The sequence below is a fragment of the Haliotis asinina genome, chromosome 9 (assembly GCF_037392515.1).
Source record: "Haliotis asinina isolate JCU_RB_2024 chromosome 9, JCU_Hal_asi_v2, whole genome shotgun sequence".
Classification (NCBI taxonomy): domain Eukaryota; kingdom Metazoa; phylum Mollusca; class Gastropoda; order Lepetellida; family Haliotidae; genus Haliotis; species Haliotis asinina.
The window spans coordinates 44,261,311-44,287,092 of NC_090288.1; the positions used below are offsets into that span (position 1 = coordinate 44,261,311).

The 25,782-nt window shown below is 37.0% G+C and overlaps 1 long non-coding RNA gene across 1 annotated transcript in view; it reads left to right on the forward strand.

Annotated features, from left to right (window-relative positions):
* Positions 1-671: 671 nt before the first annotated feature.
* The window catches only part of LOC137295640 (uncharacterized), a 36,386-nt gene continuing 11,275 nt past the window's right edge, over positions 672-25,782 (forward strand). The window contains exon 1 of the long non-coding RNA XR_010957589.1: positions 672-831. This is a non-coding gene — a long non-coding RNA (uncharacterized lncRNA). The remainder of the gene's footprint in view (positions 832-25,782) is intronic.

The following is a 25,782-nucleotide window of genomic DNA, read 5'->3' on the forward strand; positions in this document are numbered from 1 at the left end:
CATTTATCAGTATATTACTACTGATGAGTACCCGCATTAAGCGCTAAGCACCTTGCCATGCATTTAGCGACAGGTTGTGTGTATACGAAGCTTGTAGATTTCGGGTGATGAGCTGTGTAATAAATCATCGCCACCTGTCACAAGAGCTATATCAGCAAGTGTCAATCAAACCGACTCATTACAGTCAGCTCTAACACCATAGATGCTTGCTTATTTCAATACACTCATATTCGCTCATGAATATAGATTTGATGTTACAATCAGATATAAACTTCACCTACGGATGCGTTGTGTCATTTAAGTGAATTAATTTATTGTATCATCCCACATCTACAAAATATGTAGAAAGTTCATAAAAGCATTGTATAGATACCGGACCAGTGAATTTCAAGGAAATGGACTTGCACCTACGGGCATAGGGGTACATAGGCAAAACCTACGTTAAATTTATTGCCTTTTCCACTTATCAGATAACATATTTCTCCATTGTCCCGAAGCCAGTGTGAAATGAACGAGGTGGGATGAGCAAGATGGTCCTATCGCAAAAATGAAGGGCATACCTGGAAGAAAGAGTCCTGAAGAAACACATCTTGTCTTCAGGCCTCAGTGGTCTGTGTTAGGTAAAGCGTGACGGGGACGGGTATGGGTAATTATGACCCGGGCTTTTATCCAGAGCATTGGGAAACGGCAACGGAGGATGGATGGCTAACCCTCAGGCGACTAGATGCTTAAACATTCGCCGCATATTACCGTGTCAATACAGTACCGATGGCGCGACTCTACCAGAACTCCTAAAGAAGACGCCATGAAAATTTGACCGGGGGCGCCAAGGTTGGTAACTGCGATCGTTTCGGCTAATTACACGTGGCTTTTCGCAGGGTCGAGGAAAGCATAACTAGCAAAAGGGCATGTTTATGAAAAGCGTTGTGGGCGGGAGGGACTAACACTAAACTCTCTCTCGCACTTACTTGTGTGAGACTTACTACTCAATTGGTCAGTCCATGCGAGACGATGTTATCAGGGCACAGACCCCTTGACGCACACACGCTTCAGGGATGTTTGTGGTCTCCTCTATCGTTGACCAGGTTACACCGCAAAATCTCTCGAACAAAGCTGGCATCTGATAAGAACGAGACACAGATTTCATACCATTCAGTCATGTCGGTGACTAAAATAAACGCTTCACCTGATCTACCTATTTGTTTATTTCAAACTTCCGCTTGTCGTGACATATCAACTGACGATCCTTAACAAAATATTGAAACAAATTCTGTCGAAATACTTTTTCATGATGCTTTTCCTCGGTGAAAACATTTTCATATTTTTCAGAAAATTGTCTTTTTGACTTCTTCATAATTGTTTTTTTTTTTATTTTAATGAAGCACATATGTTATATATTTATTACTTTCTTTGTCTTAAAATCGTTTTCCCGGTTTGTAAGCGTTTTAATTTATGAATTAATTCAAAACGGTAGGCTTTGATATTTAATAATTCATTTTTGTAAATAGAAATGTTTTTAGATTTAAACTGCATTGAAAATTGTATATTATTTTTATTAAGTTTATTTTGTGTACGTACGTTAAGGTTTATTTTCCACAGTTTTATTTATTTATGGGTTACTTCTTAAAGAAAACATCCAAGTGTCAATACAGACAAAGACTATGAAAATACCCTAGCTGCCTTGAAAACACATCTCCATTAAATACACCGTTTAATCGAAACAGTCTCTCATCGATATTAGTAAAACATAGCTGACATTAGGACCGTTCGTTGTTTAATTTTTTACACCATTCAAACCCGTTGAAACATTAAACTTTCAAGTTTCACTGAAACATATTCTGATAAATTTAAAAATGAATTTTCACTTTTTGAAAACTAGCGTAACAATAGATTCCAGTGTCAGTAGGTTCCTGCTGTTTGTAAGTTGGTCTTATTAATGTGTCTGGAAGATGTGGTACGTGTGTTCCAGCGCTATGTTATTATACATGACATGTGAGTCAAGAACTGTCACTCAGTGCATGTGTCAAAACCCGGCCATTCCTCAACAACCGCTTCCCTCCGTCGTCTCGCACTGGCCTGAACAATACCACCCAAACACCATCGTCTCAGTTCAGCATATACTTATTGTTTACCAAATGTCTTTATACCCGGGCACTTCACACCTTTTGTTCTGAACAATAAATGCAACACCTATTAAGGTTTTCTGTGGCTTTGTGAACTGACCCTTGCCAAGCAGATGTGAAGGGGAGAGAAAGTAGATACCCCAAATTGATCGTAACATTTCGTTTTAAAGAGGTTCGAAAACTGATGTGAATTTTCTCAATTGCAAACCCTCACGCTAACAGCAGGAATGTCAAAACCCCTAAAATGCATGTGTAAAGTACATTTGTTCCGTTTATTTGAATATTGCTATCGACTGGTTAATGCGTCTGATCCAGTGCCATGCACAGCTATGTATTTTATGTTGGTTCCGTTTTTATTCGGCAAAGAAATTTAAATTTTTACGAAATAGTAAAAAATTTAGTCCTTACGATTTCATTATCGTATTTCTCACCTTGTCAAAATGGTATGTTTTGAACTATAATGAACAATAGTGAAATATTGCTTGAATCACGATTGACTTATCCGATACGAGGTATGGCTATTAATGCTAACAGTACTTCGGCAAATATCAATAGTTAATTGCTCGTTTCCAGTTATTTCCAGTAACTACTAGCATGCACAAGGACATATGAATATTGACATTAATCCATTCGAAATTACTTCACCTATTATGGTATCCAGTCATGATAAATTGTGTAATCACCTCAGTGCTTAACAGTGAAACAAGTAAATTGGAATACACGCATGTGTAATAAAGAATTATGCACATTATCACTTGTAGATGTTATATAAAAATAATTAATCGATGTTAATGCTACGTAATCATGAGCCATCGATTTAGATATTGTAACAATAGTAGGTTAGATTCACCGAACTGTATGTATTATCAAATGGTGGTATGAGCTGAATCCAAATGTCATTTCACCGAAACAACATTCAACCCTACCCAAATCCACATCCACATCCAACCCTAACTCTGATCCCATCCCCACGCCTATTTTTTTCAACCATAAAAGATAATGAAGCCAAACATCCAGAACAACATTATTTTAACACGGACACAATTAACAAGGGCTTGCAAACAAACAGACAGACAAACAAACAAACAAACAAAAATAAAATAAATAAAAACAACAAAAAGCTTTTTTCGTTTCTTGTAGATGAAGATTTTATTTTGCTCCGTTGTGTTTTCTTGCACCCTATCCCCATATTACTATTAACAAATATTACGTATAATATTCCATTTATGCTTTTCTCGTCGTATGGTCGAGGGTGTTTTTCACAGCGATCTGTTTGCCCTTGTAATGCATAGTCACTCACACATCCCCAGTGTGCTGAAACGCCCGAAAAAAATGCACAAGGAGTGTTTTAAACTAAAGAAACTGATACTTTAATTTGAATCGATTTTTGCGTAATTTTCAAACGTTGCTTTGGAACTTGCAACGAATTAGCCCAGGAAAGACAGAGGTAATTACACTCCCCTTGTTGTTTGCGTCGTTGAAACTGATATCACGCAATAAAACTGAAAAAAGTCATAGAGCTTAGTGAAGCTGGTCTTCTTACACTCTATCGACAGCTGCCTGATAATTGAGCTCACATTGAAAGATCTAACAATGTTACACTAATATTGATATATCTATTTGCTCTCATTTGAAGTAATTAGTTATGTATGCAAAACTCATCGCTTGAAAACCACAGGCTGAGGACAGAATGGGTTCCTCGGCCAGAACAGCTGTAAAGCAAATGATGAAATATGTAGCTGGCGAGGTTTTGCCTATCAAACGGAGTCGCTTTAGGGATGAACGGTATGGTTAAAGTAACGAAGTCTCGTCAAAATATCCCGACCCGGTGACGTGTGTTTCTTCTGCTTTGTGGCACTTATGAATACATGCATGCCGCACAGCCAATTCAACAAATACATTTATGTGCATTTGTGGTATTTGGTAATTTAGCGCACGTATATGTACTTTGAATCACGCACAGTTATATTTGTACAGCCTTTGGGAATTGTTTACTTCCGTGTCTTTTAAGTTACTAAAAGGTAATTCGTGTCTTTTTTTCTCAGCAAACAGATTTCTATTAAAAAATGCTTTGGTTTATCTGTGCAAAGGTGTTAATGTTGATACGCGTTTTATTAGTAGCTCCTATAATAATATTACTGCATTATGACTATCTTAAATGCATCGTATCTGAACGCTTTGGAATAGTTACATTACTACTGTTTAATTTGTTATGTCCAGTGACTAGTATTCAATCGTGACTTTGATCAATGGATTGTGAATGTACCATGCATGGGAATATCATTAAATCTCACGCGGTGTTAATAGGAAAGTCCATATTATACCATTACAGTGTATTTGTCTTGGTGGAATTCGTGGAACTGATATTGATTTAGAATCAATTGTAGCAGTAGATTTCGTTTGTCATAGAATATACTTCCAGGCTTAATGTACACGTTATCAATGTGAACATCCCAAGACCAGACCCGAAATATTTGTGTCATCATCTCTCGAAAATTTTGTATTTATCATTCGCAAAAACACCACTAAAAACCGCGTTAATGTCACTCGCTACAAGCAAAGCATGTCTAATACTTAACATTGTTGTGCGTTTTAGTGATAAAAATAATCATGTTAAAGTTGTAAAATATATTTGAAAATAAACACCTAACTAAACTGACATTATGTCAAATATTGCAAATTCTCTTCTCAAAGTGCATAAACTATATTGACGAATGATAGTATTTATGTTACAGCTGTGAGAGACATAGTAACATCGATAAACATGTCTGATCAATCTTACATTCAATCTTGATAGATTACCTTCTGTTGCAGGTCAATAAGCCTTTACAACTGATATATTATATTACAATACTTTAGTAGAACGATTTTATTTTTATCACAACGATTTGAAATCATGTATAAAACTAGTAAACTTGAATCAGATTACCCGTAAGGACTTTTACTGTTATCCTAAAAGGGAATCTGTCATTGAGAACACTGCTCTACAATATTAAACCTTATTGTGATAGTAGCGCCTCTAAACTGGCAACTCTCTAATGATTATTTTATTATCGCTGCTTTTATATGCTGACACGGTGGTATACCCATGAAAACTCGCTCTTCTTATCATGTAAGAAAACACCGTCTTTCTACAAGATGGCAAATATTGATATACAATATTCATGATAATCTTTAGGGTAGAGTAAGTTTAAAAGCAATGTCACATATTACTTCAACGCCTTTTTTCAACCGTTGTATATCGCATGCATTTCATTTGATTTTAAACGAACAAGTTTCGCGTACACTTTTTAAAAATCGTTTTCAATCATTCGTTTCAAACTATGATTCTGATTGAGTTACGACTGATAAGTTAATTAACAAGTATGTTATTCGCATATCTGTAGGGCTTATTGATGCGTGTATGATTTTCTATATAAAATATTGTGCCTGAACAGCGCTATGAATGTAACTATATAATTGAGTTAAAACGTCTGAGTGACAGGTGTTGAAATTATTTCCGATTTCAAAGAGACGTAATTATGAAGGTGCAAGAACCCTAAATGCATTGATATATGTAAGCGTCACTTTTTTTACACGAAGTGATTTTATACAGGCTAATGGAAAGCACAATGCATGGGGCGGTCAGTGCAAAAAAAAAAACCCCACCCGTGAAATGCGAACGTGGGTAAGTATGACTGGTGCATATTTCACAACCAATATGATTTTTCATTGATTTGTTAAAAATAACTAATAAATTTATGCATATATGGACACGAGTTTCTGAAACAAAATAATGTATAGTTTTCATTCTTATATATCTATACATATAAACTGAAATATCATTTTAGTAAACTTATCACAAAGTAGAACATCAGAAAAATGGCGTGGCGAGATATGAAATGTATATTTGTGCTGGCATTTCATTTATGGTTACTTTTTCAATGTATTTTTAGGTTTTGTCATGATAGAAATCCTGATCTGTTTTCATGAATAAGTCTAGACAGAATTAACAGACAGCAGCTCTAAACAAGAAAAAACACTCTGTAAAAACGTCCCGTTCCGTCAGGTTAATTCAGGATGTCTTTTTTACAACAGCGCTCCAAATACTCCTCCATAATTATATATTTAAAACATATTCACGAAACCTTCTTCACACGCGTCAGTGATCTTCAGAAAAAAACTAGCTTTTTTCCCAAATCGTTGGTTATCATTAAGTTATGCATCTTTGTGAATAGCCTTTTATGCAGCAAGAAGTCTTACATCTTCGCGTTTATCGTACAACTTGGAAAAATACGCATCGTAACATGCGTGACAACGTTTGTCGCCAATTAATATACGTAAGGAATATTGCAAAGTGTTTATTGCAAAGGTTTGTGTAAGTTGAAAAGCTAGTGGCTTGTCTACTCGTGCATTATATATTATCATCGTGTAAATCAGAACTGCGTTATTCAAGCCGACCTAGGGGTGTGTCACGCGCGAATATAAAGTGACACCGTGAAACGTGACACTTTCCCCACGAAAATACCTATACAAACTCATAGGAAGGAGGCCTCTTTGAAGAAGCAAAATACAGCTTGGCCGTGAATTAAATGAACAAAAGACGTCGGGGTCTGAAGTCGATTGATAACAGTGTTTTCTTCGATACTTTATTCAGAAAAATGTCTCCCGTTGAGTTAACGTTTAATTGGAAAAGCGAATATTGATTCTCCGTTTAGATAATCAATATGCATAATCATATGAAAGGACATAGCTACATAGAGTCAATTTGGGGTTGGTTACTGTATTACCTCCAACATTAAGTCTATAACATCACATGTTTTAAGCGTGTACTCATTTAAACATATTCGTCTGTATTTATTTTGATGCAATTTTCATTACGCGGAACAAGAAATGGTCAGCTGAAACTGATCTTCCTGATTGCAGTTGAAGATTAGTAAGCGGTGTTTCCGTTGTTATATATCTACGGGTGCGTAAGACATGCGTAACTCTTGATTTTGTTTGTTTTGTGAATTTTAACTTTAATGGATAATGCATACTGAAGGGTAACTTAATTCTTAATTTCTTGATTAATAAATTGCGGAATTAATAATACCTATTAGAAAATTTTAAAGTGATATCACCTCTTCTTTGCTGTTTACATTTGGAATCTATTGTACTCATTTTGTCAGATTTTCGAGCACTAGACAATAGCCTATGAGAAATGATATATATTTAGGTGAGTTTGGTCAGTTTAAGACGTTGCCTAAATACGTAAGCCAGCAATGGTCGGTTGACATTTGACTCAGAGTCTTTAACTTATTCTACTCCGAAATAGACGGAGCATTAAAAAATCATCCGGTTTTATCATACGCCGTAAGTGCCTAGGTCAGTTTATTTAACATTTAATGATTCATAAATATTTCAACATATGGGTTAAACGGTGAGTCAGTTTTAAATTCGATGTGATTTGTATATATGTAAATTAAACACAAATAAGTAAACTCAAATTTTCAATAAAATCAAAAGAGAGACTATAACAACACCTGTATGAAATTCTTGGTAATAAACACATATATTTTATTATACTTCTATACTCGTGTTTAAAGTCTGAAAGGCGTAGTTGAGCTATTGATATGAATTCAAGCAGGTAGACTGGTTTGAAACGTCATTTTATTGATGTGTGTATATCATGTCTATTTTTCAAGCATATCGCTACGGGGTGCGATCACATGTATGTTTCGTGACAAACATTAGCATGTGATATTGCCTTTATCTTGTCCCGAAGATCATATATAAGCGTTGTTTACAGTCACGGGGATATGTCTTCAGTTCTGTGTGCGTGTTGAGGGTTATGGTGTCAAGAACCCTTACCCCACCCCAACCGTCCAGACCCACCCCTCTACCTGAAGTGTGTGTGGTAGGTACGTACAACAGGGGGTGTCATCTTTCTGTCTGAAGCCCTCTGGGGTCCACTACGTTTGGGAGGCTTTAAGAACATCTTCCGCGTTTCTATGTTACTTGTAGTTCATGTATGGCAGAAAAACACCCATAACCTACATTCATATGTTTAATGAAAATGAGAATCAGGTATGATTACGTGAATTTAATGTTTTATTTTATTTATTTATGTTGTTTCAATGTTATTCACACAGTAAATAACAAATTAGGGCTAAGGAAAGCAGAAGGTTGACATTTCAAATAAAAAACTCAATATGTTTAAAAAAAATGATCAAAGGCAGATATTTTACTTTTGCTTGTGTGAAATTTTATACCGTAATTTATATTTTTGATTGAAAAACAGCAACAACAAAAGCCAAAGCAAAACGCGCAGCTCTTCAGCATAAATGAATACCTTTATCAAGAAGAGAGGAGTTTGAATCTTTCGAATGTATGAATCATAAAAAGATAAACAAAAAGCTGCTTTTTATTCTATGAGTGCTTGCAGTCATATCACAACTCAAATCGACTCCTAATATTCTGTTGCAGTAACATTTCGTCTTGTGATCCTCACAACTTTATTTCGATAGAATGAGAAGCAATGATACGTATATCATGTAACATTCATAGAAAGCAAAATATTATGGTGTATTTAATTTCGATAAATATGGGAAATTAAAGACTATCAGAATAACATAAATGCTGGTAAAATATCTAGCATTTATAGATATTGTGCAATAGTTCGCATACTTATGTGCAATTTGTACAAAATATAGCATCTATCTATAGCTATCTATCTATCTATCTATCTATCTATCTATCTATAATATTTTATGTGTAGTATACATATATAGATATCATACACTATACATATATCCATATCTTGCAATATGTAAAATAATTTACATTACGTAGTACACACATACTGTTATTGTACAGAATATAATGCACATACAATGATAGAACACAATGTGTAGCATTGTACCATATATAATATACACATGTAGACATGATATATGTATAACGTGTATATTATGTGGCATCGATGTATGCATATTGTACAAGTACATGGTAAGTGTACAATGAGTAGCTAAGTGTATAGTATATGTGCAATATGCAGTGTTCATTTATGAATATTGAACATGTTACACATATATGTTGGAACAACACTGTTCTATATTTAATATGCGCATATGTATATTGTTTAATACGTTGAATGAATATATGACTGTCGTACTACATGGCTATGTGGACATCACGTAAACATAGAAATAACAATACGCTGGTTTGATTTAAATTTCAATTATTCATTGTCATTAGATATACGAAACCTCATATATAATTCATGCAGGTATAACACTATAAGTTTAAACGTTGATAAGTGGCGAAAAAATAGCATAGTGCAAATTATCTTCAATGTGGATAGCATTTGATGTAGCACAAAATTAAAAAATACTCAATACAAGTTCTGGTGTGAACAGTAAACCAAAAAATGGCACCTTCACATCTACCAGACAGCCCACCCACGAACCTACCCATCTGTCCAGCCACTCATCTGTGCGTCTGTCCATCCATCTGTGTGTCCGTCCGCACATCCATCCATCCTCGTACCACCAATCCATATTGTATGGTTGCAAAGTACCAGTGCGAGAGTGTTGACTAGTACAAGCACGGTCAAATAATATGTGAACTCATCAGATGTATGAAATAGTTTCCAGGAGGCTGGAATAAACATAATGAATGAAACATCTAACATAATCAAAATTATCTGACCAAAGCTTGGGTCGAATACAGTTGGGCACGTTTTAGCCCTTTTCAGCTATGATGACTGCGAAGTGTATCCTGCTCAACTAGTGACTTTAGTTTTACGCCGTACTCAGATATATTCAAGATATATCGCGGTGGTGTGTTCGTAATAGAGTCTGGACCATCGAACTACGCAACTGGGAACCGATGACATGTGCCAACCAAATCAGCAAGTCTGACCACCCGATCCCGTTAGACGCATGTTACGACAAGCATGGGTTAATGAAGATCAATAGTCTAACCTGGACCTTCACGGGTAGCTCTACCAATGGCACATCATAAACACATGCAAAAGGGAAGTCAAGGGTTCATCTGAACAAATACGGAAACGTTTGAAATCTGAACCTTAAACTCACTGGTGCAATAAAGACGTTGATGTCCATGAAGTTGCACGTTTTCCTCATTCAGAAACAATCAGCTGAAGTCGTATAACAGACGGAATTATGAAATTATTATAATCTCGTCAACATGATGCAACACACATTCACCACAAATCACAAATCTGTCATACTCTCCTAACGCCATAACACACATGAAAAAAAAGTATGTACACAGCTGTGAAATCTGAGACTGAATTTTATGACATTATTCTTCTGAAATCATGTTTCATTGGCTTCCTTCAAGTATCTCTCATGTCACCCTGGTTATTTATCGTCCTTCTTTATGGTTACGTATTCAAACATGTAAGCTTAACATTTCTTCCCTTCCCACCTGTTTCCAGGGTAATGGTATGATGAACCAATGAATGCCCTGAAAGGTATTTATATCAAATACATGGGTAATGGAATTAAAAACGTGTATGTGGGTTATAATCTATTCGCAGAATATAAATGAGAGAACTACTTTTATCACACGGTTCTGGTTCCGATACATGGCCACGAGGAACTTGCAAAGATCAAAGCAGAAGGATAAAGCATTTCCATAATAAATGCAGTTTTGAAAGGAGATAAGAACTGTATGCATAACTTGTACATTATACAACACAAAGTCCTTCATTTTGTTGTTTTGCAAAGTTTGAGGGTGAAATTTCATGACGCCAATGCTTTCCAATCAGAACAGTTTTAGCGTTTACTTTCTGTTTGACTTTGTCAATGTTTTAGTTAACAGGAGCGTGAATGGCATGAGTTATGTATTGGGGTGATTGGTGCATTCAAAAATTATACGTTAACGTACATTTAGTCATTTTAATCGCAAAATCTGAAATATTAAAAAACCACGATTGAATGAATTTGAATGAAACAGACCTCTGACCTTATGTGAATTATGGAACTTATTCATAACTTTCTCATGAATGGAAAGCGACGGCCACATCCTGCTTCAATTAATCTTAGCTATACCAAATGCCATTAATTGAGGCACGACTATGGAAGCCATTCAACACTCAATGCCAATTCGTTTCGAAAAACAATGACAGTTGAGTTCACAATTCAAATCCTTAGAAACCGCGGCCTTGTTTATTGCTTTCACCGTGGGCTTCCTGGCAGTCCTCTAAGTATATCTAATTCCTCTCACTGTGAAGATAAACTTTGACAGCCAAATAATAATCAGCCAAAATCACGAAATACGTCGTTCAATGTAAGACGTTTTTACGTTTTCCACTTGTATCGTTTGCAATGAATTATCGGGATTCTAAACAACAGTAACCACTGATAACATCACCACTAGAATTCGGTAAATACTTCAAAGTCAGAAACAAGTCGGAATAGCTTCCAGTCCCTCTACTGTGTGCTTTGCAAGGTTGTGTGACCGCGTCATCGTAAGCGATACTTTCACAAAAGCTATTTCATAAAAACGCAGAACAGTTTAAAACGCAAGCAAGCGTTCAATTAGAAGGTTGTATACGACATGGAGCTATATATCATATTTTGTGATATTTCTTTGAAACCCTAGCCATTGTATTCGAGGCAGTCACATTTATAACATAAACTAACTGTTCATTATACGTATTAACCCACGAATGGTTGTCGTCTAAAGTTACCAGCCTTTTTGGTGCAAATGTCAGCGAAGCCGGTCTCTTTGATGATGTTTAACTGCTTCTAATTACACGTAAAATGTCCATGCATTGACAGGCACTGCCCTTATGCTGATATATAATCTTGTTGATTCTCTAGTGTGAACACATTGACATTCTTCATCATTACGTTTTTACAAATAGTTCGTGGTTGCTTGTTTAAGATCGCCGTCATGATCATGACCATTATCATTATTACTTTCATCACAATTATCACTTTCCTCCTTCCCCCTCTTCCTGCCCGTCGTCGTCGTCGTCATCATCATCATCATCGTCGTCGTCGTCGTCATCGTCGTCACCATTATCACATTCATCAGCAGCAGCATATTCACCATCATCGACATCGTCGTCATCATCATCGTTGTCGTCATTTTCGTCGTCATCACCACCGCCATCACCATTGTCAATATGATAGTCGTCATTATACATCATATATACTATAAAATTACCACATGTATTTCATTGCATTTTTTCTCATCACCATCATTATCATCATTCTCGTTTTTGTCTGCTTCTCTAGTTTCTTTTCGCTTCAATACGTCACAATGCAGGCTTATCACTGCGTCCGGCTGAAAAGAAACCATTTGATTCATATCCACACGTGTGCACCACAAAATTCCGATGTGTATCATTTGACACCACTGGTAACAACGTATAGCATTTTCATTGCTTGCACATTCATGCTGTATAGTTTGTAAGTTGTTTCAGCAAACATTACCGCATATAAAGGAACCTGTGTATAAAGGACATTTTATAAATCCACCTTCGACTTTCGCACAAAAGTAACATTATTTATGAAACGTGCTTAGTCGTATTACGGTTTAAAGAAAACCCTCATTAATCCGGAATGAAACGGTTTGTGGGACACTGTCCATGTTAACGAATGACCGGATACTGAATAACGTCGCTTTGTACAATATCATAGGTAAATTCCGGACCAGATAGTCTGGAAGACAAACGAAAGTGTTTGGACTATCGAGGTGTTACCATATCATCTAAATATAATCTTATTAAAACTTTGACCATATTTGGAAATTCCATGATGAAATTTCAGAATTCATCACCCAAACATCATTTGCCAAAACCACCTAAACTACTAACAATAAAATGTTGTGGTGTCGGTATGTATCCCTTGAATTCAACTCCTTCGTTACAAAATCGACCCGTGAAGATCCGCATTAGAATTCATCTTCAGCAGCCCATGCTTGTCGCAAGAGGCGACTAACGGGTTTGGGCGATACGTCATCGTATCCCAAATGTGTTGAAAGATGCTCATGATGTCGATCACTGGATTGTCTTGTCCAGGCTATATTTTCTTACACATGCCATATAGCTAGAATATTGCTTAGTGCGGCATTAAACAACAAATCATACCGCCCAACGTGAAGCTGGTCACTGGATTGTCTGGCCCAGACTCGATTATCTACGCACGCCATATAGCTAGAATATTGTGGCGTTAAACAGCAAACATTTTATGCATTATCTGCACAGTCCATATCTATCACAATGTAGTTTGACATAGTCACCCTTGTAGGGCATGCCAGTACATGTGATAGATACCACGCATATTTGTCGTCACACTATCAGCGGGGATCTCGTGCTCCACTGCAAAGAGAAAGATAATCAAGGCATGTTGGTTTGTGATATCAGAGTGATGTGATGTCCTTTGATTCTTCTTTACATCTGGGTGTAATAATTAGAGGAAGAAAAAACTTTCTCCGGATCAAGAGGATATCTAGGGTTACATCCCAGGCCAGCAACTGACGCCGAGAAACTTTTCACCAATATGATCATAATGAGAACACAAAGTTCTGGTTATAAATGTTATAATTGTCAGGTAGTATTGGGGTATATCTAGAAGCAGGTCTAAAAAGTCAGGCTATTGTTGAGTGCGAACCAACCAAACAACTGTAAACTAAACTCACTATAATTTTAAAGAAACACTATTAGTTTTGCAAAACACTATGAACAAGTGGTTGTTATTGAAGAAAAGTGTTAAGATACATTAAACACATTTGCAAAGATACTTTTCTTAAAGCTATACATATTTTCACAATCAAACGAATAACAACATACGCTTAATATGAATTTGGTGGTTTCTTATATTAAAAAATCTGTTCTCAATCCGCAATACAAACGCTGCAATACGAACCCGAAAAGTATTTACGATCCTATATTTTCTGGTTCTGGATAAAAAAAAAGAGAAATGTTCCAAAAGATTTAAACATTATTTTGATATTTTCATTCGCATTACTATTCCGAATGTAGGGGCAGTGTTCTCTGAAGCCTTGCTCCATGGCTGTACTGAATGCTTAGCCATGGATGTATAGTGATTCTATCCTTCGAAGAGGCAAGTTTAGATAAGCGGACAGTACAGATTCCCAATCTGTTATTTATTAGTTAAAATAATACATCTTTGTCATCTGACGCACAATCGTAGATATTAAGTTATTCTATGCGACGTATCACCCTGTTAACATGTCTGTATTTATCAAGTCTTCGGATACGAAAGGTTCGACTATATACCTCCAAATATGAATGCACGTACAATAATTGATTGTATGATTAAATATAATAAACCCTAATTAATCAATTATTTAATGCCAGTGAGTACATGCGCGTGTGTGACTTTGCGTGTGTATTGCTGAGCTCGTGTGTGTAAGAGTGTATTAACGTATACGTTCAAAGTTTTATCCCTAATTATGTGACTGTTTATTCACAACAGAGCACTAAGTGTTTATTGTAACAACATCCTCACATATACAGTTGTGATTTTATCTAGATTTCCTATTAAGCCACTATGTACAATATACGGTGTTCTCATAATACGACCAGGGACGGTGAATTGCCCTTAATGTAGATCATATCTTTACGAGAAAAAGCAATAAAACCATTTAGTGAAATGACTTAGTAAAAATCGATAATATTATTTTAATATTGAATGTTTCCGATCTATTAAACCATAAAACCGATAAACCTTAATATACCATTAACACAGATCGTATATGTTGGTTGTGAGATTGTTATAATATTGAACAATTCACCTTATGGGCAACAAAACCGTGCGTCACTTCATATGAAATATATGCTAATATCTTTCAAAATGAAATGCTTAAAAAAGCTTGTTTTTGTGTGAATATTCTAAAGTAGCTATATACTGGCACAAATAAGTGTGTAAACTTCTAACTCATAGATAAATATATATGTTAATTTTCATATGTATTCGATACACGAGTATCCTTTATATTTGATGACATATTTTATGTTTTGTTCAGTGTTCAGTTTAAACTATATCGTAAACAAACACCTTCAGCAATGATTGGATCCGATATTATTGGTCAATAATAAGGTTCAAACGAAACGAAATTTACTTATTAAAAAGTAAAACTCACTTTTGTTAAGCATTATTTTGTTTGTATGTAAATTACTGCTATTATAATGCCTCAGTGTTGCATATATTCTTTCTTTTACAGTTTCTCACTGTTTATACTACCGTGTGTGGACCTATAGTAACCCGTGTTCCTTATCAAGAATGATACATACCTTCTACAAATGAATAATTCATGATTGCACTCAGGGTTTATTAAACAACGAGAATATGTACACTGCACTTCTCTAAACATGTCCATCCGTTCTGTCTGTAATAGCACGCAGTATAAATACATTCAAACATAAATAGCTTGACATCGATCATCCTGAAATTGACGAATGTAGTCAAGGTGCAATTATGCTAAATGGCTTTCGATGATCATAATTTCAGTAGCGGTGAAGGTTAAAATCAATGCCCCATACACACGCTCTCATCCATCATCTGCAAATGTTTGCCGGTAAAAGAAAAAAGAGAGTTCTTGTCATGCTGTTATTTTCATTATAACCACTCGATAATTTATCTCTAACCATCTCAGGGGCGGTTGGGTGGCATAATGGTTAAAGTGTTCGCTCGTCACACTGAGGACCCGGGTTCGATTCCCTACATTGGTACAGTGTGTGAAGTCCATTTATGGTGATTCTCTTTGTGATATTGCTGGAATATTGCTAAAAGCGGCATAAAACCATACTCTAACCAATCTAACTGGTTACTTAAGTTGACTTTACAAATATTTTGGAGGATGGTTATTTTTGTTCAAAAGTTTGAGTCTGAACCAGAGCTGATGCCTATGTGACCCTGCTGAATAATTCATGACTGTTCTTTGAGCACCAGCCAAATGCTGAACATGTATACCGGTTGAATAAAATGCGGGAACGGGGAGACATACATACACCAGTTGAATATAAACTGAGAGCGGGTAGAACATACATACTGGCTGAATAAAATAGAAGTGCGGATAGAAATGATACTGTTGAATAAAATAGGGGAACGGGTAGAAACATATAAATGGGTTGAATAAAATAGGGCAACGGGTATAAACTTACATACTGGTTGAAAAAAACAGGGGAACGGGTACAAACATATATACTGGTTGAATAAAATAGTGGATCGGGTAGAAATATATATTCTGGTGGATTAAAAAAGGGGAAAGGGTAGGAACATACATACTGATGGAATAAAATAAGGGAACGGTTAGAAACACACGTACATGTTGAATACAACAGGGGAACGGGAAGGAACATACATACTGGTAGAATAAAATAGGGGAACAGGTAGAAACATATATACTGGTTGAATAAAATAGGGGAACAGGTAGAAACATACATACTGGTAGAATAAAATAGGGGAACAGGTAGAAACATACATACTGGTAGAATAAAATAGGGGAACAGGTAGAAACATACATACTGGTAGAATAAAATAGGGGAACAGGTAGGAACATACATACTGGTAGAACAAAATAGGGGAACAGGTAGAAACATACATACTGGTAGAATAAAATAGGGGAACAGGTAGAAACATACATACTGGTAGAATAAAATAGGGGAACAGGTAGGAACATACATACTGGTAGAATAAAATAGGGGAACAGGTAGAACATACATCCTGGTTGAATAAAATAGGGAAACGAGTAGAAACATATATACTGGTTTGGCCACGCATTGTGACGCCAGCCACGAACATGTGATCCAGTTTTGACAGGGAGCAGAGTCTGTATCAAACTTTTTCTAAATTACCCTGTGGTGTTCCATACTTTGTTTCCATCACAACTTTTGGATTGTCAGTGACTTACTTCGGTTTGTCTGCATGGAATGATGTTTCAGATATGTGACGACGTGCCAGTTTAATGTGAGAGAATCTGGTCAGAATTTCAATTGAAAAGCAGCGGAGCCAGGCATGCACAGACACTTGTAAGACACTAGTTGTAATTTGCCCACTAGGCCATTTTTCCTAAGCCTGGGAAAGTCATTCAGTAAGTTAGTAAGTCATGAAGTAAGTAAATCATTAAGTAGGTAAGTAATTCAGTTTGTCAGTAAGCCATTAAGTAAGTAAATTATTAAATATTTAGGTAATTAACCATAACACAGGTAGGAAAGTCTTAAGTAAGTTTGAAAGTCGTTAAGTAAGTAAGTCATTAACTATTTAAGCAAGCAAATCGTGAAGCTGGTAGGAAAGGCATTAAGTAAGTTAGTAAGTCATTAAGTAAGTTACTAAGTCATTAAGTAAGTAAACCATAAATCAGGTAGGTAACCCATTAAGTTAGTAAGTCATGAAGAACGTAAGTTAATAAGTGTTTGAGTGAATGTGTGAGTGAGAGCGAGAGTGATTGATCATTTCAAGCTGGAAATAATGCATTGGATATGAGACAACTGCTAGGAATGAATACACGTCCTTTAAGTAGTTTAACAAAGCAATGCATATCTTTGAGATAACAGATTATTCGCATAATTCCAGCGTTCAATAGCTCCCACATTCAACATGTAAGATACCGTTTCATCCTTTCATCCTTCCACAATCATCGACATGTACCTCGCGTTCTTTCATAATCATACTAATCGCCATACTCCTACACCATGGCTTGTAAACTGTAACATATTTGTCAGGTTTGAAGTCAACCAATTACACGGAGCTGATACCGTCTTGAGTAGAACAGAAGGGGATATAGATCACTATCCCGCTTTTACATCTTTGGGGATGTACAGAAACCAGTTCAGAGGTTCCGAACCACATCAGAGCAGAACACGTTGTTGACTGCACTGATGTGCATTTTTGTTGTTGTCGAACCTTAAAAATGTAAATTTGAATTACTTTGAAACATGACTGAGATGGTTGTACCGTTCTTTGAATTCCAAACAAGAAGCACCGGAGATGCATGACTGTCAGCCGTTGGAATACAACACAAAGTACGGGATAAATTACAGTAACATGCCAGTCATCGTGTGGTAGGGATAGTGTGGTGTTTTTTACATTTATAGTGAGTGAGATTAGTTTTAACCCAGACAATCCAGTGATCAAACAGCATGATCATCGATCTACTCAATGTGGATACGATGACGTTTCAACCAAGTCAGTGAGCCTGACCACCCGATCTCGTTAGTCGCCTCTTTCGACAAGTTTGTGTTAGTGAAGATCAGTTCTAACCCAGATCTTCATGGGTGGAACAGGTACTGAGTGACGTCTTATCCTAGTTACAAAAAAGCAATATTGTCACGTACTGCTTATGTGTACACGCATGTATAGTTTTATGCCACTTTAAAAATATTGCAGGGATATCACATGGGACATGACCGGAAGTAAATGAATCGTGCTATGAGTGTTGTTTTGTGATATGTTATGCCTTTGTGTGTTATGTTTTGTTGTGTTTGCTTCGTGTAGTGTTGTTTTGATTTATGTGTTATGTTGTGCCATTTTGTGGTGTGGTATGTCGTTGTGTGTATTTGGCTGTGTTGTTTGTGTTGTTACGTCACGTTCTGTTTTTTTGTGTTATGTTATGGTGTCCTGTTTTGTGTTATGTTGTTTTTGTTATGTCGTGTTGTTTTGATTTATGCGTGTTGTTGCGTTGTTTTTTGTTGTGCTATGTTGTTTTATGTTATGTTCTGCTCTGTTCTGTTGTTTAATGTTGAGTTGTGTATTGTTTTCCATTTATAAACACGATACCTCCTGTCATCCCTACATTTCGCATTACTTTGAAACTATTTATTCCACCATTGCACATTCGCACAGAAATAACTTGTCGGGGTATTTATCCTGTGAACAAACATGTTTTAACTTCCGCTATCCCAAAACATGGGAACTCACTTTTGCCTAGCATTCTTTAATTAACCCGTCAGTTTAATTAACCCAATTGTCTATTCACGTATTTTGTGAATACTTTTAAAGTATTTTGATGTTAGATATATAATGTGCTATAAATGCGCTTATCAATTTAGTCCTCACATTAAAATATTATCGAAGGCACCATCGTTGATATTGCCTTGATTCCACTTTATGTCACACCATATAATATGACACTGGCATTTAACTGTTATTTTTGTATTTTTTCACATAATAGTTCACAGCCGTTATAGCTTTCAGAATGCATAATATAATTCAAAACTTTCATAAATTTCAGGACGCAATATTCCTTCAGAGACGCCGCGGCGTTCTTAATGCCAGCATGACGCTCTTCAAAATCGTTTTTCTCCAACATGGCGTATCTTTTGGGGGGATAGTGCCATCATTAGTGGGGCATCACGTAATTAAAAACGTATTTTTGACCGATAACTCAAAGATTGTGGTCCTTTAACAGAGTAATAAGTAGGTCCGGCAGCTACCTGTAGCATTAATATACCATATGAACTTTCTAATCTAATCGACGTGTTCCTATCATCCAACGGTTATATTGACGATAGAAACTGAAAAACTGGAATATATTGCCCTCCTTGCCCTCCTCACTCCACTGTCACCACCGCCGCCAAAGTCATTATCGCTCCATATGACAAAAATATAAATCAAATCAACCCGAAGAAAGTCAAGTGACAAAATACAGCGATGCTATAAAATGAAATCTACCACCCCATCACCACCAGCGACACGCCATCAACACCTTCATCATCACCATCATCGTTAATTGCATCATTATCATCATCAATAACGTCATCATCGTTCAGACAAAAAAATACAAACGTCGAGGTAACTGAATTAAAGATCCAAGGTCGAACGCCGTGGGAAAGAAACCCATGCCAGAAAAAAATTCCCTGTGGCAGGTTGTAATCCGCTGTTTGCTGCGCACGTTATCAAAATTTAAAATCTGTTTTAATTTTGTAAGAATTGTGTGACACTACACAGCACGTGTGTGTCTCTCCCTCGTATCAGCGACAGGTAACGTCTTGCATTAGCGTGACGACACGAAGTACGTCAATTATTAATATGTCCGCCAGGGCCTAGCATCACACCACTATTCTACTGATGGTGGTGTGGTTTGTCTCGTAAATCTTAAACGGTGTCATCAATATTGAAACCAAATCCTAGGCCGCGGAGAATGGGCAAGTGATCACCTTAGGGACCAATAATAACTCCCTTACAAGCATGTAAGACAGAGTGGATTAAGATCGCAGTTGTCTGATATTGGCACAATTTAATTCAGGGTTTCCTTTTGAAAAAAGACCAGGTGTCTTGTGTTGGCAATATAAAATGATCTTGTCGAAAACTGATTTTTATTTCTGTCTGCGAATTTGATCAGACAACTCACACGAGCAGATGGGAATCTGAAACAATAAACATGACCCAAACTCTGATAAAAACAATGCATGTAGGAATAGAATCACCCGTTTTCAATGAATGAAGACATGTATTCACAAGATAACGATCTGTTGCAATGATTTAAAAATAAAAAGCTTTAAACCCTTAGAGTCACACTTTCTTTTGACTGCTGCAACAAATAAGTCTATTAAACATCAATTTAACGATATTTTAGCTATGTCACCAGGACACACATTATGGAGATTTAGACCATTCGATGAACTGAACATTGCGCTGTGAGTGTACAAACTATTTAACCACTAAACAACTCAAGGACAAACTGTGATCTCAGACACAGAAATATTGCCTGGTATATCTACGATTAAAGTCAGTTCTTCACGGCAGTGTTGACTTGTGGTTTGATTGTACTATACCCATGATAGGGTGGGAATCAATAATATCCAGTGTTATAGAGATCCAGGAACCTCTAGACCTGTATGGGTTATAAAGCATAGATCATATAAGGACATGCGGATTATGGTGATATTTATGCAGAGATCATGTGATGGTTTGGATATTGTGTGAACAACTGCAAAATGAATAAATAAATCTAATTACAAATATGTGGTTGAAACGATTATGCATAGAGCTAGACTTAAGGGAACTTGTACAAAAACAGAAACTCCCCCGACACTACAGATGCTTTTATTAAGATCCATTTCATCAGAACAACTGCACGTGTGACGACATGAAGTACCTCCAAAGTTGTAGCTCGTCTCCCACCGAAAATACACCATTGTGTCCACCAAATCCATGTCCTCTGCTGTCGTACCATGTATCTATCGTTCTTCACATATCCTCTAACAGTTCTTCGTGAAAAAATCATCTTTGACCCCCTGTCCCTAAACATGGATTAACTGTCAATCATTCCACTTCTTACTGCTCCTAAGACAACACGGCATATCAAATACAGATACACGTATAATGTGTCCCCCAACAACAGTACAAGTGGCTGCTCCACGACAAGCCCATGCCCTCTCACACCAATACAAGAAGGATGCAACTGTATATTCATGTCCTCTAATGAAAGGCTTCAAGACGTTAATAGTAAGAAGCAGGCACGAGTCTGTGCATGAGGAACTAGACGACATGGATGTCTTCTTAAAGAATCACTGTAAGTAGAGATGACACCATTTGCATGAAGGTAAACCAATCGAGCCCATGGCACAAACACATGCAGCGGCAAGATAAGTGTTCATGAGAACAAACACAAGAACGTGAACGTATATCTCCACAAGCCGAGATGAGGGATTTCATCGACCGTTGCTTTGGGCAATGATGCGTAAAGTTGTAAATGTTCCCCACATGTCTACTATAAAACATATAGAAACTTTACAAAGGTAAGCGTGAATCATGTAATCCTGATTTACAGAAGTTGGGTAATACAAGACAAATCTTATGCATAACAACTTCTTTATTTGTTTCTCGAAAGTTGCTGGGCCAGTTCTTGCTCCATGTTCTTCATCCACCCGACAAAGGATCAAGAACTAGCCCAGAAACGTCATGAGAAACGAATAAAGGACAAATTGTTATACATACGATTAGCCTTATGTTACTACACCAACTTCTAAATGCCTCTTGATAATTTCAACAGTTGAGTATATCCACACCTAAATGACCTCTATGAACATTACAAGACGGGTACATCTAAATCTATGTTCCCTCTAACATCGATAAGACCTTGCAATTGGTATCTCTTCAGCTTCTGATGACCAAGACCCCTATGCCTGCATATCCTGACAACACTTCCAGACAACGATATGTCTTCGGCTCCTTTATGTCCTCTAATAACGATAGAAGACTCTAGGCTGCTAGTTCTACAGCTACATTTGCTCTAAAATTGATAAACGGCAAGTACCTCTGTGTGTTATTTAACAATGATACAAGTTGTGAACCTTTACGCCAAAATGTCCTCTAACATAGACACAAGACATATTCACCGTATGTCCCCTGACGTTCCGAGACGAGCATAGCGACTTATGTATATGTTCCTAAACAATGATATGAAGTTGGTATCTCCCAATCCACATGCGTTCTTTGAATAATATAAGACAGACACGTCTACATCTAACAACTATACAAGCCACCTGAATCCACACATGTACTCTAACAACGATGCAAGTCAGTTGAATCTACACCTACATATCCTCTAACAACGATGCATACTAGTTACATTTACAAGTCCTCCTACAGCGATACAAGTCAGTTGAATCCACATCTACATGCCCTCTGACAACGATGCAAGTCAGTTGAATCTACACCTACATATCCTCAAACAACGATACAAGCCAATTGCATTTATAAGTCCTCTGACAACGATGCACGTCAGTTGAAACCACATCTATATGCCCTCCTACAGCGATGCAAGTCAGTTGAATCCACATCTACATGCCCTCTGACAACGATACAAGCCAGTTGAGTCCACATCTACATGTCCTCCTACAACGATGCAAGTCAGTTGAATCTACACCTACAGATCCTCAAACAACGATACAAGCCAGTTACATTTATAAGTCCTCTAACAACGATGCAAGCCAGTTGAGTCCACATTTACATGTCCTCCTACAACGATGCAAGTCAGTTGAATCCACACCTACAGATAATCAAACAACGATACAAGCCAGTTACATTTATAAGTCCTCTAACAACGATGCAAGCCAGTTGAGTCCACATTTACATGTCCTCCTACAACGATGCAAGTCAGTTGAATCCACACCTACAGATAATCAAACAACGATACAAGCCAGTTACAGTTATAAGTCCTCTAACAACGATGCAAGCCAGTTGAGTCCACATTTACATGTCCTTCTACAACGATGCAAGTCAGTTGAGTTCAAATCTACGTGTCCTCTCTCGTTACAAGCCTGTTGAATCTGCATGCCCTCTAACAATAATACACCAATATTCGCAAGACTAGCGTGATGCAAATATTTTCCAAATATCCTTTAACAAATGTCAGTATAATTCCAAATGTTTTCTACACACCACAAATCATCACACCTCAGACACAGTTCAAAGTTAACCAAACTCACTCTATCACTTTACACTTGGAACCGCTTCCATTCAAAATCCAAAATTCTCTCCGCTTTCATTTTAATGGATCAGAATATTTGCTTAAACTAGATCCGCTATCAGAAACTTTCCAATTAAAACAATAAATCACAAAATCAGAACACGTAATCAGAAATATCTGATGTCTCACGACAAAAATACTTGTTGCAACAAAACCTCAAGTATAATTGATGACGTTTAAACCGACGACAATAACATTCATTGATGTAGATCGATTTCCATGGAGCTAAAATCGAAGACATTAAAACAAAATCACGAGCGTCATACTCTCTTGATTTCCGTTAAGCAGGTAACTTTATTACTTAAATGACTGCGACTTTTTTTATTTTATTTTCACAACGTTCTTGGATCATTGATTTGAAATTAAGAGGCTTTGATCAATAAACATCCCAACTAGGGAGCTGTTCCGACGTTTAGATATCGGTCAGATAGTAGCCAGAGAGCTTTGATTATTCGTATACACAGATTCATAGTCATTCGGCCAACACGACTTGAAACTGACAAAACGACATAAACAAGGTGTTTCATAAAGTGAGATTTATTTCCCCTTTCGTGAAAAATATGTTCTATTTTGAAACTTTTTATGCGCGAAAGTAGAATATGGACTATGAACAAGAAATCCCTGTGCATTATATCAGAATCCAAGGCAGGCTTGGAGTCGGGTGTGAAATCGTGTAGATACTATCTCAATGGTGAAGAGTCGACAAGCCGGCGCTAATAATTGGTCGAGCCGACAAAAGGAGTATCGGGTTGCCTTCATGCTCTCCAAACCCTTTGTAGTTTTGGCCTCCCCATTTTCCCCTCGCCGAAATAAAGCTCTCTTAATGAATACAATTATATTCTATAAACTGGTAGGCTTATCGCCAACATCTGAATTCATCTTTGTCATACGCTGTGTTCACATCGAGCATACATCACTATGAACAGCACCGTGTTCAACAGCATATGAAGAATGAGTTCTGTTGCCATCATTCACTGTTTCCTGAAAACACTATGTTTATCATTCAGTGGCATATCATTGTATTGGGCACCATAATATCCGGCATATCATGCCGCCAGTGGAGCAGAGAGTGAGTGAGTGAGTGAGTGAGTGAGTGGGTGGGTGGGTGGGTGAGTGAGTGAGTGAGTGAGTGAGTGAGTGAGTGAGTGAGTGAGTGAGAGTGAGTGAGTGAGTGAGTGAGTGAGTGAGTGAGTGAGTGAGTGCAGGGCGTAGAGAGCCGAAGGAACAGGGGACATCCTTTTTTACTGATTAATTTTGTGCATCAACCTATTTGGTATGATGAGACTGTTTTGACGTGGATGGTGTCCCCCATACTTAGAAAAGTTAACTACGGCCATAGAGTCAGTAAGGGAGTGAGAGAGTGAGCGAGTGAGTGCACAACTACCATATGCAGCTTTCTGAGACTGAGTACCTATATGTCTTTACAGATTTGCGTTTACGGGTCGAATGCAGGCTTCTCATACGATAACGTCTCCTCACTCCACATAAAATCGACTCAGCGGAGGAATAACCACATGAAACTTATGCAATCTGATGATTCTCAAGTAGAATAACAAGTTAACCGGAAAACAGTCCGTAAAAGAATCTGATGTAACACCAGCATACAACAACTGATACAAGTAACAACTATGTTCGAACTTAACTACTACTATACAAAAGGGATATAAACGCAGTATAGCACTACAAATGCATTAGCAATAGAATATATAAATACTAATAACAAAAATAATGATATTGAAGACAGTGATGATAATATTCAACTTATTGCAACAGTGACCAAGCCTCCATAATAAGCGTGGACGGAGTGTCAAGGGTGAAAGCGATCGTCACAGAACGGCTGGTCTTCTGTAATGTGAGATGACCCAACAGCACGCATTGTATACATTGTATTCTGGTAACTTCCATTCTAATCTAAATATGCTGGAGAGAGTCCTTCACTTGTAGCTCCTTATAGTACCTTCTAGAGCCCTCAGTGTAAATATAGCATAAGTCTAAAAATAGCGCATCACCTACTGAATTTCAACCGAAACAATACCATTCATTTGAAGCAGTATTGAATAATACATAGCAATATCACTGTGATCATACAAAGTTAAGGATAGAACACAGATTTTTAACGTTGCCTGGATCCCCTGTATGATCAACGGATTGAAGTTGTACTTAATTAAAGATTGTGAGTCATGTAAAACATACCTTGCGCTGACTGTTCATAGAGGCGGTG